Source organism: Podarcis cretensis, assembly GCF_951804945.1.
Source record: "Podarcis cretensis genome assembly, chromosome: 6".
NCBI lineage: Eukaryota > Metazoa > Chordata > Lepidosauria > Squamata > Lacertidae > Podarcis > Podarcis cretensis.
The window spans coordinates 46683647-46698949 of record NC_137175.1 but is presented as its reverse complement, the minus strand read 5'-3'; the positions used below and the strand labels follow the sequence as shown (position 1 = coordinate 46698949).

Genomic DNA, 15303 nt, shown 5'->3' with positions numbered 1-15303 from the left:
CTCCCGCTGCTCGGTCCCAGCGCCTGCCAACCTAGCAGTTCGAAAGCACCTCCGGGTGCAAGTAGATAAATAGGGACCGCTTACCAGCGGGAAGGTAAACGGCGTTTCCGTGTGCGGCTCTGGCTCACCAGAGCAGCGATGTCACGCTGGCCACGTGACCCGGAAGTGTCTCCGGACAGCGCTGGCCCCTGGCCTCTTAAGTGAGATGGGCGCACAACCCCAGAGTCTGTCAAGACTGGCCCGTACGGGCAGGGGTACCTTTACCTTTACCTATATGCACACTTATCTGGGAATAAGTTTTACTGTGGCTATCTTCTGAGTAGAATTGTATAGAATTGTCCTGTTAACCATTAGAGTTCATTTCCTCTGCGGGAGGGACCACATGGTGTGGCTTGAGTTTAGGGTTTCTAGGAAAATCTGGCTACAGTATTAGAATTTATATAGATACCTAGAGCAGGGATATGATCTAATTTGCCATTGATTTGGACTGCAGGTGAATTGCTCTCCCAATTCTCCCAATTACTCTTCTAAATTATCAAGTTCACTTAACCTATCCCTGGGACCAAATTTATTCATGCTGTCCAAAGTGCTTATGCCAACATTTCTGAAGTCTTTAGCAGCCAGGCCCACCCAGATGACAGGGCCGAGCTCTTACAATCCAATGCCATTTGCTCAATAAGGACAAATGGGATGTGGCCTATGGTTATCTGAAACAATTTGTTTTAGATAAGCCATTATCCATCCTGCTGATTTTATTGTAGTTGCTACCCCTACAGAGATTTATTTGAAGGAAGTAATCGTTAGCCAATCTGCACATTAGCCTTGATTACTATTCTTTCTGTAAACCCAACTGAGTACTAAGAATCTTGCCTATAGTGGCGTTAGACAATAGGAAAATTAAAACAGCATTGTTCTGTAAATACTAGGGGTATGCAATGACCACAAGTTTCTCTTTTTATCTGAACCAGAAGGATTTGGAAGCAGCCCGGTCTGCTTCAGATCCACTTTGTCTTGTTTCAGTTAGATTTGCTATTCGGGTCCAAGTCTGATGGGTTAAATCTGAAGCCCTGGTATGCCCCCTTCAATAACTGTGATGGGGAATCTAAAAGTGGCCGTAACTTTTCTCCCTTTTCACACAAATGGATGGCATTTACAGGCAAAGGAGTTCCTCCAGAGTGGATCAAGTATGCTATATTTTGGACAGATCCAACCTGCAGTTTTTGTGTAGGAAACCCTACCACTCTCCACCCAAACTCTGGGCATTTCCCCAGTGAGCTTGTTTTTGTTTCTCTGCTTGCATGTTCTTGACCTAAACTAAGAGGAGCCAATCTATCAGAAAAGAAATGGGGGGAAGGAGAAAATGGTTGTGTGTTTAACTTTATGGGGGGACAACAAGGCAGCAGATCTACATGGAAGGTTGGCACATGTCCACCTACTATGACATGCCTTGATCTGACTTGGTTACTTGAAAGACTATCAGAAATCATCCCATTGCACCTAAATTAGTTGAGGTACACACAGAGTTGATGCAGACCCCAATTAAATGTCACTTAGTCACTTTATACAAAAGGGGGGGGATCTAGTTAAATAAAGTATAATTAACAATGACCTTTACACACCTACTAGTCCACACTTTGCTGCTTCAGTGCCATTTGTTGTTAAAATGTGTATATATCTGTAGACCTCAGTGTGGTTCGCAACATAACATTATAATATAAAAAAGACAAAATACATAATAAAAATAAGATAAAAAACAAACCAATAATACCCCCTCCCACAACACATTTAAAAAAGCATTGGATATCAAATCAGCCAAAGGCTTGGTTGAAGAGAAAGTCATTCACCTGGCGCTTAAAGGTGTATAACGAAGGCCGGCTGAATCTCCCTGGGAAGAACATTCCACAAACAGGGAGCCAGTGCAGAAAAGGCCTGTTCTTGTGTTGCCACCCTCTGGGCCTCTCATGGAGGAGGCACACAAAGAAGGGCCTCAGCTAATGATATCAGGGTTCCTTCCTTCTTACATCATGGATTTATGTTGTGGATCACAATACAAAATAGCTCATTGTATTTGGCACTGTAACCTTACAGAGGGTGGATGACGCCAATTCAGAGTGAGGGGACATTACCCTCACTCTGAGTGGCCAAGGGGTGAGGAATAGGATTGTTCTTTTCTACAAGAACAGAAGAGGTGGAAAGCCTACGTGGTTATTGTCAACACCTGGGCTACTGCCTACCACCCAACACAGGAACTTCCCCACCTTCAACCTCACCTTCTGCACCCTATTTCTAGTAAGACAGGGAAGAATTTTGCCTCTGTTGTCCCCACTCCACAAAATTGCCAAGCACAGGAAGCTGTGGTAGCCCTATAAATGACTGTGAATTTGAGCTTCAGTCCAGCCTTGCATTCCAATGACAAGAGTTGAGAGGCACTGTCTACTTTCAGCATAGTACTGTTGAGAGAGCTAACTACAATCAAAGAATCCTCCTTCAGAGACTGAACTAAATGAACCCACTGCCCAATAATTAATGTTTATCGAATTATATAAACAAATTCTGTCTAATCAACTGTCTTAAATATAATAATATGTCATAAGTAAACGTACAATTAAATCTAAGTAAAGCCTATCAAGTCAGTAGAAAAATTCCAAATGTAACCAATCTTAGAGGCAATCGTTTTCAAAGCAATCAAACAGTCCCAAGTTCATGCAATCTTAGAAGCAAATCAGCTCAGTCCAATCAAAAGTGCCACATGCATTTTGACTCCTCTTTTCATCAGTGGCTGTTAGCTATCAAGTAAAATTGGTTACATTTGGAATTTTTCTACTGACTTGCTCAGATTTACTAGAATTTAATTGAATGTTTGCATATGGATTATTATTGTTATTATATTAAAGATAATTGTTTAGCCTGAATTTGTTTATATAATTAAATCAGCCTTATGTTGATTATTTTACACAGCCTTGGGCTATATCTCTAATTTGCAGGGTGTTTGGGGGAGTAAGTTCATTGGTCCATATTAGCCTTTTAATTATCATGTTCAAATTGTTTGCTATTAGAGCATCTTGCATCACAGCTTTCATCCAAACATCTCAAAAGCCACTGGAATTTATCAGTGAGACTAAAGGGGCACCACATACACACAAATTCACCTTGCAAGGACCATTGCCATTTTACCTGGCAAGATCTACAAAGAAAATTAGATATATTAAAATGAGGTTTCCTTTTTGCAGACTTCCTCCCAATCTGATTTGCTGAGTAGATAGCAACAATAATCCATAAACAGACCCCTGTGTTGCAATATAGACAAGCTGAACAAAATAACACAACACGATGGCCAATAACAATGGCACTAAACCCTATTTATAGACTAATACAAATGATCAGAAATTGCAACCAAAGTCTCTAAATCATCTTCACCAGTCACGGTAGAATAATTCAAAAGTTCGATATATACGTAGTCTGACACCAAATATCATCGGAACAGAGTTCCGGATAACCAAACTGTTTCGTTCAGTGCTAAGATACATACCCAACTAAGATACATACCCAATCTTACATGTAAGTAAATGTAAACACTGTAGAAAATATGCTCTGGATCAGTACTCATATGATACTGTAGTCACTGATGCTGGTAACAAATTGTAAAGAACATAATATAGTTAGCCACAGGTGAAACTAATATACAGTAAGGGAAATTAAAGACACAGCACAACATTAACAGCAAGAATGCCTGACAACCAGATGAAAAGTACCCCGTCCAGTCAGTGGATCATTGCTTTCTACAGCATTTATATTTACTTATATGTAAGATTGGGTATGTATCTTAGTTGTATATATTGTATTATGCAATTTATTTTATACAGACGCAGGTTTCATCACATGTATATTGTAATTTCAGCTTGTTAAGAAATTGAACTGCATCCTTCTCATATTAATTCTTACAAGTCTGGCTGATGAAGAATTGATCAAAATTGGCTGATGAAGCATTGAACGAAACAGATTGGTTATCCGGAAACTCTGTTCCGGCGATATTTGGTGACAGATTATGTATATATTGAACTTTTGAATTATTCTACCACAACTGGTGAAGAAGATTTAGAGACTTTGGTTGCAATTTCTGATCATTTGTATTAGTCTATAAATAGTGTTTAGTGTCATTGTTATTGGCCATCATGTTGTGTTATTTTGTTCAGAATAGATAGCAACAGCAGATAGCGTAGTGAGGCTATGCCAGTCACTTGACTTCTGTAGAAATGGTAGCACACTGGGACTGAGAAGGGGAGGGGTGCAGCAATGAGGTCAGTGCAGTGCAATGCACTGGCAGGAACACCAGACTGCACCATGCCAACCTCCCTCTCTCTGTCCTAGTATGCTTCAGGGATGCAGCCAGGTGACAGTCAGTTGAGCTGCTGAACCCCAGCATGCCACCCACTGCTTCTGGAAAGATCACCAACTTCTTGTTCTTGCAAGCAGTCCTGCTACCTGTCCTAGCACCCAGAAGGGGCTGGTATCTATCCAGCTCATACTTCATTAGATATATTTTTTAAAACCTGGCCTAAGTAGACAATATGATGGAGAAAGCTGTCCATTAGGAATCTGGATAACTCTGAGTGGCTTCCAGCAAAAAATTAAAAAAACATTAGAACATCAAATGTTAAAAACTTCCCTAAACAGGGCTGCCTTCAGATGTCTCCTAAATGTCATATAGTTGTAGTGGGCGCCACTACTGAGAAGGCCCTCTGCCTGGTTCCCTGTAACTTCGCTTCTCGCAGTGAGGGAACCAACAGAAGGCCCTCGACGCTGGCCCTCAGTGTCTAGGCAGAACGATGGGGGTGGAGACGCTCCTTCAGGTATAGATATGAAGCCCTAAAGTTGGGCTGGATGAAAAGAAAAAGGCACCAAATGAACAACCTTCTGCTGCAAGACAGCTGACCCATCTCTCCTATGGTCTCTTTATCATATCCTCAGATCTAAAGAACCACAAGCCTAAGGTGGCTTCTCACAAACAGCATGTGCAGTGGTAAACTTGTGGCTAGGTTTTACCAAATTCCTGCCCATGAGACTTTTTCCCATGAGACTTTTTCAGATCAGGGAGTGTGGGCAGCCAGGGAGGCTACAGTTTTCTGGAGAAATATTTGCTGGAAAAGGAAAACAAGCATACCACCCTCAGCCACCTCACAATGTTAGGGTGCCTAAGAAACCCCTGAAATTCTAAAGCGCCTCAGGAGTGAAGAAGAAAAATGGAAGCCTCTTTCACAGGAGAAGAAAACATGAGAAAAATTGGAGGACAGATTTTGGCACAGCACTAATTTTAGGCTGTTCATAAACCAAAAGAACCTGCTTTCACCCAGCAGAAAAATGCAACTCAGATGCTGGCGGGATGGGGTAAGAGAAAAATCCATTAAACTACTATAGCTCTATTGACTTCCATATAACTGTACCGTGTTACATCAGCACCTGTAACATAAAGTATAGGACTATAAAATTATTTGGCCTCATATCCTGAATATTCTCACATACTTTACTCATTAGCCCCACTGAGCCAGTAGAGCCATAAAGAGCAAACCTGGATCGCAGTTCTTGCAGAAGAGGGCCATCCATCAAATGCTAGCCAAATTCTAACTGCAGCATCTTTAATACTGGTGTTTATGTACTAGTCAGGAAACTCTCTGGTGGGTTATTCAGGTGTCAGGTGGAGTTGTGGCCTGCTTTTGACATGTTAATGGAATGATCTGAGAGGTGCGGAAAAGAAGAAATATTATGCCACAGTATCTGCCTTAACTGCGCCACTTTTCAGAGTGCAAACCACACACTGCAACCACAGCTCTTCAAAGAACCTCCTGTTTCCCAACCACAGTGCCGCACACAACACACACATACCTGAGCCACAGAAAAAAGAGGATATTGCCTTTTCATAGTTTGTTGACTTGGGGTTTTTTATCCTAAGTATTCAGTTAAAAAAAAGCAGGAGTTGCTCTGCTCACTTTTGCCTCTGACCCCACTGGGCTCCTCAATATTTTGGGGAGAGCTGGGCCAAAAAAATAAGGGGGTGGAGGGGACTAAGTGTGGAGCCAAGTACAAAAGGAGAGAGGAAGGGTACAAAAGGTATGGGGAAGGAGGGTCAACCCCTGCCATTGGTAGTGGCAGGAGGACAAGGAGAGGGGGCCACTGGCCATTGAAACCATGCTGCCGCCACATTCGGCTCCACCCCTGACATCCTGTTGTTGCATGCACAACATTGGGACATTGTGCATGTGTGACGTCGCCCTCCCCCTTTGCCCTCTCAAGATAGCACCTCTGGTGACCACTGTCATGTGGCCCCCAGAAGGTTGCCTGGAGGGAAGAATGGCTCTCAGTCTGAGAAAGTTCCCCTGATATAGAAGAAAAGTTCTATAAGCCCCAATAGAACTGAAGCAGAGAAAGAGAGTTCAGGAGAAAAGAAAGCCTAGCAAAACAAAGCATAAAGCCCTAGGAGAGACACAATTCGTTTCTTGTGCTACTATGGACATCTAAAATAAGTCCTCAAAAAAGCTCGGTTGGACATGGTATGTTGTTGCAAGTTTATCCAGTTATGACCATAACCATGGAAGAGACCAACATGGGAGAGAGTCAGAATTGATCCAAGGAGATCTAGGTTCCCACCAGTAAGCTTTGGCCCATCATAATATTTCCACTTAATCTACCTCCTTTGCTTGTTGTGAAAGAATCTCAATGCCTCCCACCCTGACCTCCTTGATGGGAACATGGAATGCAAATGGAACTCATTAATAAATGCTGCTGAAGCCAAAGCTAAACAACTTCAAGCAGCCTCACTGTAGGCAAGGAGAGAATATAACTTCATTACCCCACAGATGAAGGGGGAAAGTAGAGAAATAAAATATTAAGTCTGTTTATTCATTCCAGCATTGATTCCATGGCAAAATGGTACCTAAAGTGTCACAAAGGGAAAAATCACTCCTAGTTGTTTTTCTTAAATACTGTATAATAATAATAATAATAATAATAATAATAATAATAATAATATATTAGACATGTGTTGTGCCCAGATACTGTTTTAATAGTATTCTGAGAACTATTGCCCAAACATATGTGTATGTCACCTAAAGATCTAGCTTTTTTGTGTAAATACTCACAGTGACACTACAATAAATTGATTGCATTCCCTAATTAAGAGGTATCATTAAGAGTATGCAAATGATGGGCCAAAGAAGGTACAAAGACAAAAGTTTTCTACAGAATGCATACTTGTTTTGCATACTTTGAAAATGCTATTGTACGTGGTATTTACTGTAGATTAGGCGGTCTCATTTCCTGCTGCACAACACAGCTTCAATTGTTAACCCCACTATTAAAATGTCTTTAGACTCCCCAAATGTTAGTCTGAAGAACAGCAGGATTGAAATGATGTAACAATGAATCACAGAAGCTCTTGAAAATCCACATGGTGCATAAAGAATACCTGCCCATTTTATAGTTGAGTAAAAGGCGGCACAAAGTTGTTGCAAAAGATATATGCAATTTGCTGTTCAACAGAGGGCTGAGTTCACATGTGCAGGGTTTGCTGCACAGATGTCACTTCAATGCAGAAAATTTGCATGCACCTACATGTACACTGGTGTGTGTAGTACATGTACACTGGTGTGTGTAATGAACCTGTGTTTTGCTATCCAAATCTGCTGGACAGACCTGCCTCCACATTTGGCCTGGCGTGATATGTGCCTGTGGCAAAATATGTATGAAAGTGATGTAATACTCACACATGAATTATATTATGTGTAGAAGAGCCATTACAGACCCCCTCCCCATTTTGTTTTCCCCTTCCTCTTCAAATGTGGCATAAATCTAGAAATCCTATTTTTCTGTCTACAGCCTTAACCAACCAGCTGTAATTTCTCTTTCTCAGTCCCTTTTCTCCACCCAGGAAACAGAACCTGCCAATAAAGTGATTAAAACCCATTAATCCTAAATAACCTGATTTCCCATGTTGATAAGCTCAAATGGACAGAACTACCACCTTGCTTCTGTTGCTCTGGCAGTCGTGAATTGTATCCCTGTCTATTCTTCCCCTTTAATTCAGGACCATTTCCTCCACCTGCACTAATCCTCTGGAGAGCAAGGGCAGTCTTATATCAGCATAATACTCCGGTTAGCTTACACTGGTTTCCACACACATGCACACTTGAGAGGTTATTATAGGGGATCTTGCTTTGGCTGTGGATTTTATTGCAAAGACTGTGTTTAAGTACAGCAGAACAAAAAAGAAGGGGAGCTGGTTTTAAACCACCTCACGAAAAATAAAGCTCACATTGTTTGTCTGCTTTAAAAACCTTTAATCCGCTGGCTATGGATGGTTTTCTTAGCAGCAAGTTAACAGCCTGAACATTATAAAATGATTAAAATACAGCCTTAATTCACTGGTGCCTATATGAATTAGCATGAACTCTTATATAATCATGGCCCAATTAAAAGCCAGTTAACAGTTATCACCACTGAATGTGGTCCAGCTAATGACAGTTATCTCCTGATGCTCCCGATGTTCCTATCTCTTATGAAAGCTCAAGGCCACAGGGGGGGGGAGGGTAGCCTGTAACCAATCATAAGCCTGCCAATTAATAACAATTGACCTCACAGTGCAGACTTTTAAAGAAGAACATTTTCATTGCCTAGAGCAGGGTCTGCTTAACTAAATCCAGGTGGTTAGCAAAGACTTTGGCTCAAAGCTCCACAGAGTTTTGGAAGAAACGGATGACATGCCTCTAGTGGTGGCACTGATCACAGCCTGACTGTCACTGCCTGCTCTACTCAGCATTTCCACTCAGCCTTCTGCCTCAATCTTCTAAAGCAAAACCATTTTTTTCTCACATTGAAAATTAAAAGCGTTGTGAATTGGGTGACCATGATAGACAGATCACAGGATTCTACAACGAGAGTGACAGGTGGAAAGGCAAGCAGAGCAACGGATTTGTCCTGGCAGCAAACATGTGCTAGTAAACAAACTCACCCAGCTCATCTCAGTCAGGAGAGGGAGGAAGGAAGAGGGGGGAAAGTCCATCTTTATTCCTGAGCTTGCCAAACGCAATGAAATCTTGAAATGAATTTTTGATAGCCTCTTTCTAACTAGGGCAGCACAGTTTCCAAATGACAGTGATGTCCATGTTGTAAAGAGGCACAAAGTAAAAATAGGTGCCCAGGATCTTCAAACAAAGCTTGCATTTGACTTCAATATATCTGTGTACCAGGATAGCAACATGTGGAACACCTGGCACCCCTTCTTTTCAAACCAGCCAATGTTACGAATCTTTAGGGCTGAGATATATGCAAAGTATTTTCAGTGGAGCAGCTCCTGATATCCCCAGAGTAGTTTCTTCCCAGGCCATGATGCGTAATGCATGTGCATGTTAAGTCATTAATTTCAGTGGGAAGGTTTTCTTATTGCTACAAGATAACAATAAGCAAAGGAGACTAGATGAGCAAAGCAGCAATGAGCATGCTCAGCTGGGCAGCAAAGATTATACAAGTGGAAATGGAGGTGGAGGTGGAAGGCTTGCAAATGGCTGTTTGTTCTTCAGCAGTTCTCTCCTGACATATTTGAAAAAGGGGCACAAAGAGTTCTTGGGCCACTCGACAGAAAAGTTACAAAGCTATGCATCTTTCTGGTGCTCAGTGGCAACAGTTTTGGAGTTTTGCCAGTGGGAGAGATACCAAAAATTAGTCCTTGGTTGTTTTCCAGCACTGACCAGAAGCCAGCCCAAGAATGGTATAGAGAAATTGTCTGTAAATATTGTCAGGGTTTGATAGGAGCTTAAAAATGTCAGACTTATACAGTGGTACTTCGGGTTAAGAACTTAATTCATTCTGGAGGTCTGTTCTTAACCTGAAACTGTTCTTAACCTGAAGCACCACTTTAGCTAATGGGGCCTCCTGCTGCTGCCGCTGTGCCGCTACTGCATGATTTGTGTTATCACCCTGAAGCAAAGTTCTTAACCTGAAGCACTATTTCTAGGTTAGCAGAGTCTGTAACCTGAAGCATATGTAACCTGAAGCATCTGTAACCCGAGGTACCACTGTATTAACCAGTGGTGCTAATATACATTTATCATGTTAATATTTGTGTGTGTGTGTGTGTGTGTGTGTGTGTGTGCGCGCGCGCGTGCGCGCACTAACAGCCACTTTGGAAACAATATGACTTCAAAGAAGCATCATTCTGATTTGGCTTCCCTATACTTCCCACACAGTTAATGGTGCTGATGGTGTCCCTACAGGTTGTGGGTCTAGAATGGCCAGATGGCCCATATGGACAGCTAAATACTACATCCTATAAATCACATCCTCTGGACTCCTTCAGAAACCAGCTAAATGGTGAGCAAAAATAAATGCTATGATCATGAGCATTATGCTTTGTGTGTCCTGGTGGAAGAAGAGGAGTGATTGTAGCTTTATCTTATCCGTGAAGCTATTTGGTAGCCAGAAGCCTTGAAACTGTGGGGTAGGATTTGGCATTTACACTACCCTTCTTCTACAACAGCTTGGATCGGGACACAAATATTGGGAAACAAATGTGATGATTCTATCATTCAGGAGGTATCTTCTGGGCTTCTTCCTCCTTCAGAACATCAGGAGGTCCTGAAGAAAGGAAATCTTGAGCTCCTCTGCATTGCCATTGAACACAGTGGCAAAAAAAGATAAATAGATCTGGAGATTATCTCTGGAATTTAGGTAGGAAAAGGTAGCAATTATGACATTTTATTTATTTCATAAAAATTATATACCGCTTGATGGTAGGAAAAAACCTCAAAGCTGAATTAGGGGTGTCCTAATGCTGAGGTACCAGATAGGTCTTTTATCCACAGGTTGTGTTTAAGATAATCCATTATGCTATGAAGCCTCCTTGTAAAATCCTCTTCAACTCTTCAAGCCAAAGGTGAGCCAACAACAGCAATGACTCATCCTTGAGCCTCATAAGTGCTGATATAATCAAATTGATGGTGGTGGTTTTCTGATAGGAAGTGGCTCCCCGCCAGGGCTGAAATGGGCATGGCAAATTTATTACAGCAAAACAAATGAGTGTGGAAGCTTAGATTCAGAGGGGACTAGAAACTGTTGTTTAGACTTTATGTCCCATCAGCTTTCCTTATATGCAGAAATCCCTGATCCGTTTTTACAAAAGAACTGCTCAGAGAGCTGTCCTAAAGGGAAATACACAACCAGTTATGCTTGACTACACTGCACAAACAATGCCTCAGCCTGGTGTCCTGAGATGTGTTTCAAGAGCAACAACACTTTAAACAAATGTGAAGGAGGGGAGGTGGCCTGGCCTTCCTCATTTTGCCCTTAACCTCAAAATGCCACCAAGTGGAGAGGCTTCTTCACCTCTCCCTCATCAGTTAATAGTCAAATTAGAGCACACAGGCTGCCCCAGAATAGGTAGCTGTTACTTACTGCCTGCAGTGGACACACAGACCTTTGGTCTTGTGCTGCTAGTGAAGCCAGATACAAATAGAAGTTTGTTAGTCTTCTCCTTCCCACTGCTGGCTATTAGTACCTCCTCCTCCTCCTCCTGAGAAGCCAGGAGGGCTAAAGAGACCATTGTAGCAATGTAGTGAACTGCCGGAAAGATCTAGCCAGAACAAGTGACTAAATGGATATAGCTACCTTGTACAGCTCCCTGCGTGGGCTATTATTACAGTATTGGGTAGTCTCCAACATGAGTTCTACTCAGAGTAGACCCATTGAAATCCATAGACATGACTGGTTCAAGTCCATTTATTTCAGTGGGTCTACTCTGAGTAGAAAGGAGCTGGCTGCAAACCATTGCATATAACTCTTTGCTTTTCAGGTGTATTCTCACCCCGCTACTTGTTATCTTTTCTGCAGAAGGTATTAAAAATGCATCCCCTCCCCAAAGCGGCAAAACATCCTGAGCTCGGTGGACAGGAGTTAAAGAAACGCTTTTGTTGTTCAATCTCCGAAGCAAAAAAGCCAAAGGTTGTAGCTTAGAGGTAGAAGTGTGTGTGTGTGTGTGTGTGTGTGTGTGTGTGTGTGTGAGAGAGAGAGAGAGAGAGAGAGAGAGAGAGAGAGAGAGAGAGCATTATCTTCGAGAAGGCAGCATAGCATCAGGACCATCTTCCATTCTGAGGGGTGGCATATAGTAAAAGGGGTGGAGAAAGAAAGCTTATCATGGGAAAGATTAGCAGAGCACCAAGAAGCGATCCATCCACCGTGATCTAGGGTTTGCAAACGAAAACTATTAATGCAATTAACTCAGAAACAGAGGAGCGGAAAGGAATTGAAACAGCTCGCCAGGAATCTAAACCATGATGAATAAGCATCACACAGCACTCGGTCGCCCAGGTGCTGTCTGGGTCTCTCTTCATAATCTCCCTCTTCCTCCCCATCCCCCACCCGTCTTATTTCCTTTGCTCACCAAGCAACGAAAAGCATCACTCCCCGCTGTTCTGGCTTCCTTTTTTAAAACAAAAAAATAAAATTAAAAAAAAACTGTTGTGTTTAAATGCCTTCTTAAATGCTGCAGCCCAAATTGCTGCAGGTTTCCTTTCTCGGCGCCGATGAACCGCTCCCGCTTTAAAACAAAATAACTAAAATGTGCATGCAGATGCATTACAGAAATGAATGGGGGAAATGCAACGGTGCCTGATCATTTGATAGAATATCCCTGTTTTCTGCTGCAGCTCTTTCCCCGCCTGCCCTCCATGATAACGGAGTCCTGTTATATTGACCACGGCATCTAGGGAATGCTTTCCCATCTCTCCTTCCCAGTTCAGCCCTACAGTCCCAGTGATTCATTGCAAACCATTAGCAGGACCCCGGCGCTCATCCTTCATCGCCCCATCCAATCCCCCTGGCAGTGCTGAGACGTTCATTAGCATATCTTCCAACATCAAAGCCCTCAACCCACAGCAAAGTTCCTCACATGTGGCGAGTTCTTCCCTCGCTATAGTAAGAAAGCTGGGCTAATAGCTCGCCACGGAGACACACAAATGCAGAGCTACACGCCCCTTGTTAGCTGCAATCTTGGGGATCCGGTGTTTTCTCAAAGAGGGGGTGGGGAGTGCATTTCTCCAGCCCTGGAATATAGGGCATTTGCCTGCTTTTCAAGTTTTTGCAGGAGAGGGAGGGCTAAAAGAAAGCAGGGGTAGAACACAAATCCCCAGCCAATACGAGGGAGATCCCCTCAAAACCCATTCACCGCTATCAAGGCAGATCGCAGGACTCACCCTCAGAAACCAGGCGAAGTTGGGCGAGATCCTCCCATCCCTGCGTTTTTTAAATCCACGTTTTCCCTACTCCCTGCAAGCTTCACTTTCCTGAGGAGCTGAGCACGAAGCTATTCCCAGTGCTTGTGCTGCAAAACTCCTTCGGGTGTTGTGCTTTTAAAACTCGCTCTCCCTTGCCTTCCGCCTAGTAGCCGAATAGATCACACGGTGGTTGGACGCGTCTATTTCCTCTGTCCAAAATCAGGATGGGTCTTGCATAGTTTAGAAGGCAGTTCGTGATGGCAACTCTCGCTCTTTCTTTTCCCTCCTGTCTTTCACCTAAACATAGCCGGAAGGTTGTGCAGCCCCTCTCCTCCTGTGTGGGATACGGCAAGCCTGTGACTGTTGCAGGTTTCCTGCTTCCCTCTTTCACCTCCTGATATAATTAATGGATATTGTTGGCTCTAACCAGGCTATCTAGCGGTCTGAGTCCCGCTCCTCCTCCTCCTCCTCCGACACACACACACACACACACACACACACACACACACACACACACAAATGCTTCTTTCGAAGTGCCTTAGATAAGCAATGCTAGCCCCAAGGAGCTGTCCGCTTGGAATGGTGCTGAAAAAGTCGTCCGTTCCAGAGCCAGCGGTTAAAAAGCTCTAGAGGATGCGGGGGGACGGGGATTCTTATCCTCCTCGGATCTTGCCGAAGCAAAGCTGTATTCCAGGGTCAACGAAGCTGAAACAGGCTTCGACAGTACACACCATCCAGTTGCCCCCCCCTTTTCAATTTCAAAGAAATCCTATAATCTTTTAACACATTAAGCAGCGAAATTCCTGCCGGGAAAGAGTCTGAACGTGCGGTATTGAATAAAACGCGATCCTTCTTGTCACTCAGGGGAGATAGAAAAGCCCCCTCCCCAAAAAGTCCTCTCTTGTTCTTTCGGCGTTTGGGGATATCAGCAGGAGGAGAATGGTCCTTGGACGGAAAGATATATATGGAGAGGAAGCAGAGTGAAAGGGCGGGGGGGGATCTACAGTCACGCTAAACTAAATTCAATCTGATAACATCTGCTGAACAGCATGCACAGCAGCCAGAAAGGAGGGAGGCTTGGAAGTTTTGCATTAAGAGCTGCTGCGAAGCTCAAGGCTTTGATTTCTGCCAGCCTTTTAAAGAACTAGTACACCTTGGTATGGTGGCAAAGGAAGCTGAAAATGATCCTAGGAATTCATGCAATTCTATATAGGGCCATTCTTGGCTTCCCTGCATATACTAGAGTGGAAAACACAATGAACAATGAAATGTGGCCGGGTGGGTGGAGAGAGACCCTCCACCTACTTTTTTAATGAATGTTTTAAAATGCAAACCTTGGAAATGTAGAAAGCAGCAGAATGAATATTGAGATCAGATGTGACACGATGACATGATGGATGTATTTATAGGCACAGACGACATTATAGATGTTAGCCCTATTATGTCTTTAACACTGTGATATAAACATAATGGATAAGGACTATGGAACTGATTGACTTTTTATCATGACATCTATCACCCATTCAGTTACCCTCTGTAATCTTACCTTTTAAGAAACATACAGTGTTGCCAGTATTAAGGATAATAAAAAATGGTTTCTTCCATACATGACCCTTTCATTGCTGAAAATGAACATCATTGGAAAATATGCTTCTCCTAATTATATATTTGTTTCACCATCTATAAAACAGGACTAGATAAGGCTCAGGGAACTGCAACACATTGTTGGGCTCTGAAATATTCAGATGAATGGTGGTCCAATTATCATAATCATTAGCAGCTGTTATGTGTAGCAAAATCATGAATATAAATATTCCAAGAAACAGTCCAAACAAAAAAGTAGTGCCTATACACACACACACACACACACACACACACACACACACACACACACTTGTCTACAATGCTGTCTTCCTACACTGTAATGTTTAATAGGATTTTCACTTAACTTTAGTGGGCACCAAAGAATATATGTGTGCTAGACTGTGACCTTGTATACCATTGTATGACATGAAGCTCACAGCAGAGCTTCACTGTGCATAATACA

The 15303-nt window shown here is 42.7% G+C and overlaps 1 protein-coding gene across 1 annotated transcript in view; it reads right to left on the bottom strand.

Annotated features, from left to right (window-relative positions):
- Nucleotides 1-14298, bottom strand: part of GRM4 (glutamate metabotropic receptor 4) — a 300197-nt gene extending 285899 nt beyond the window's left edge. The window contains exon 1 of the mRNA XM_079980860.1: nucleotides 13236-14298. The gene's annotated coding sequence lies outside the window, so the exon portion shown is untranslated. The remainder of the gene's footprint in view (nucleotides 1-13235) is intronic.
- Nucleotides 14299-15303: the final 1005 nt, after the last annotated feature.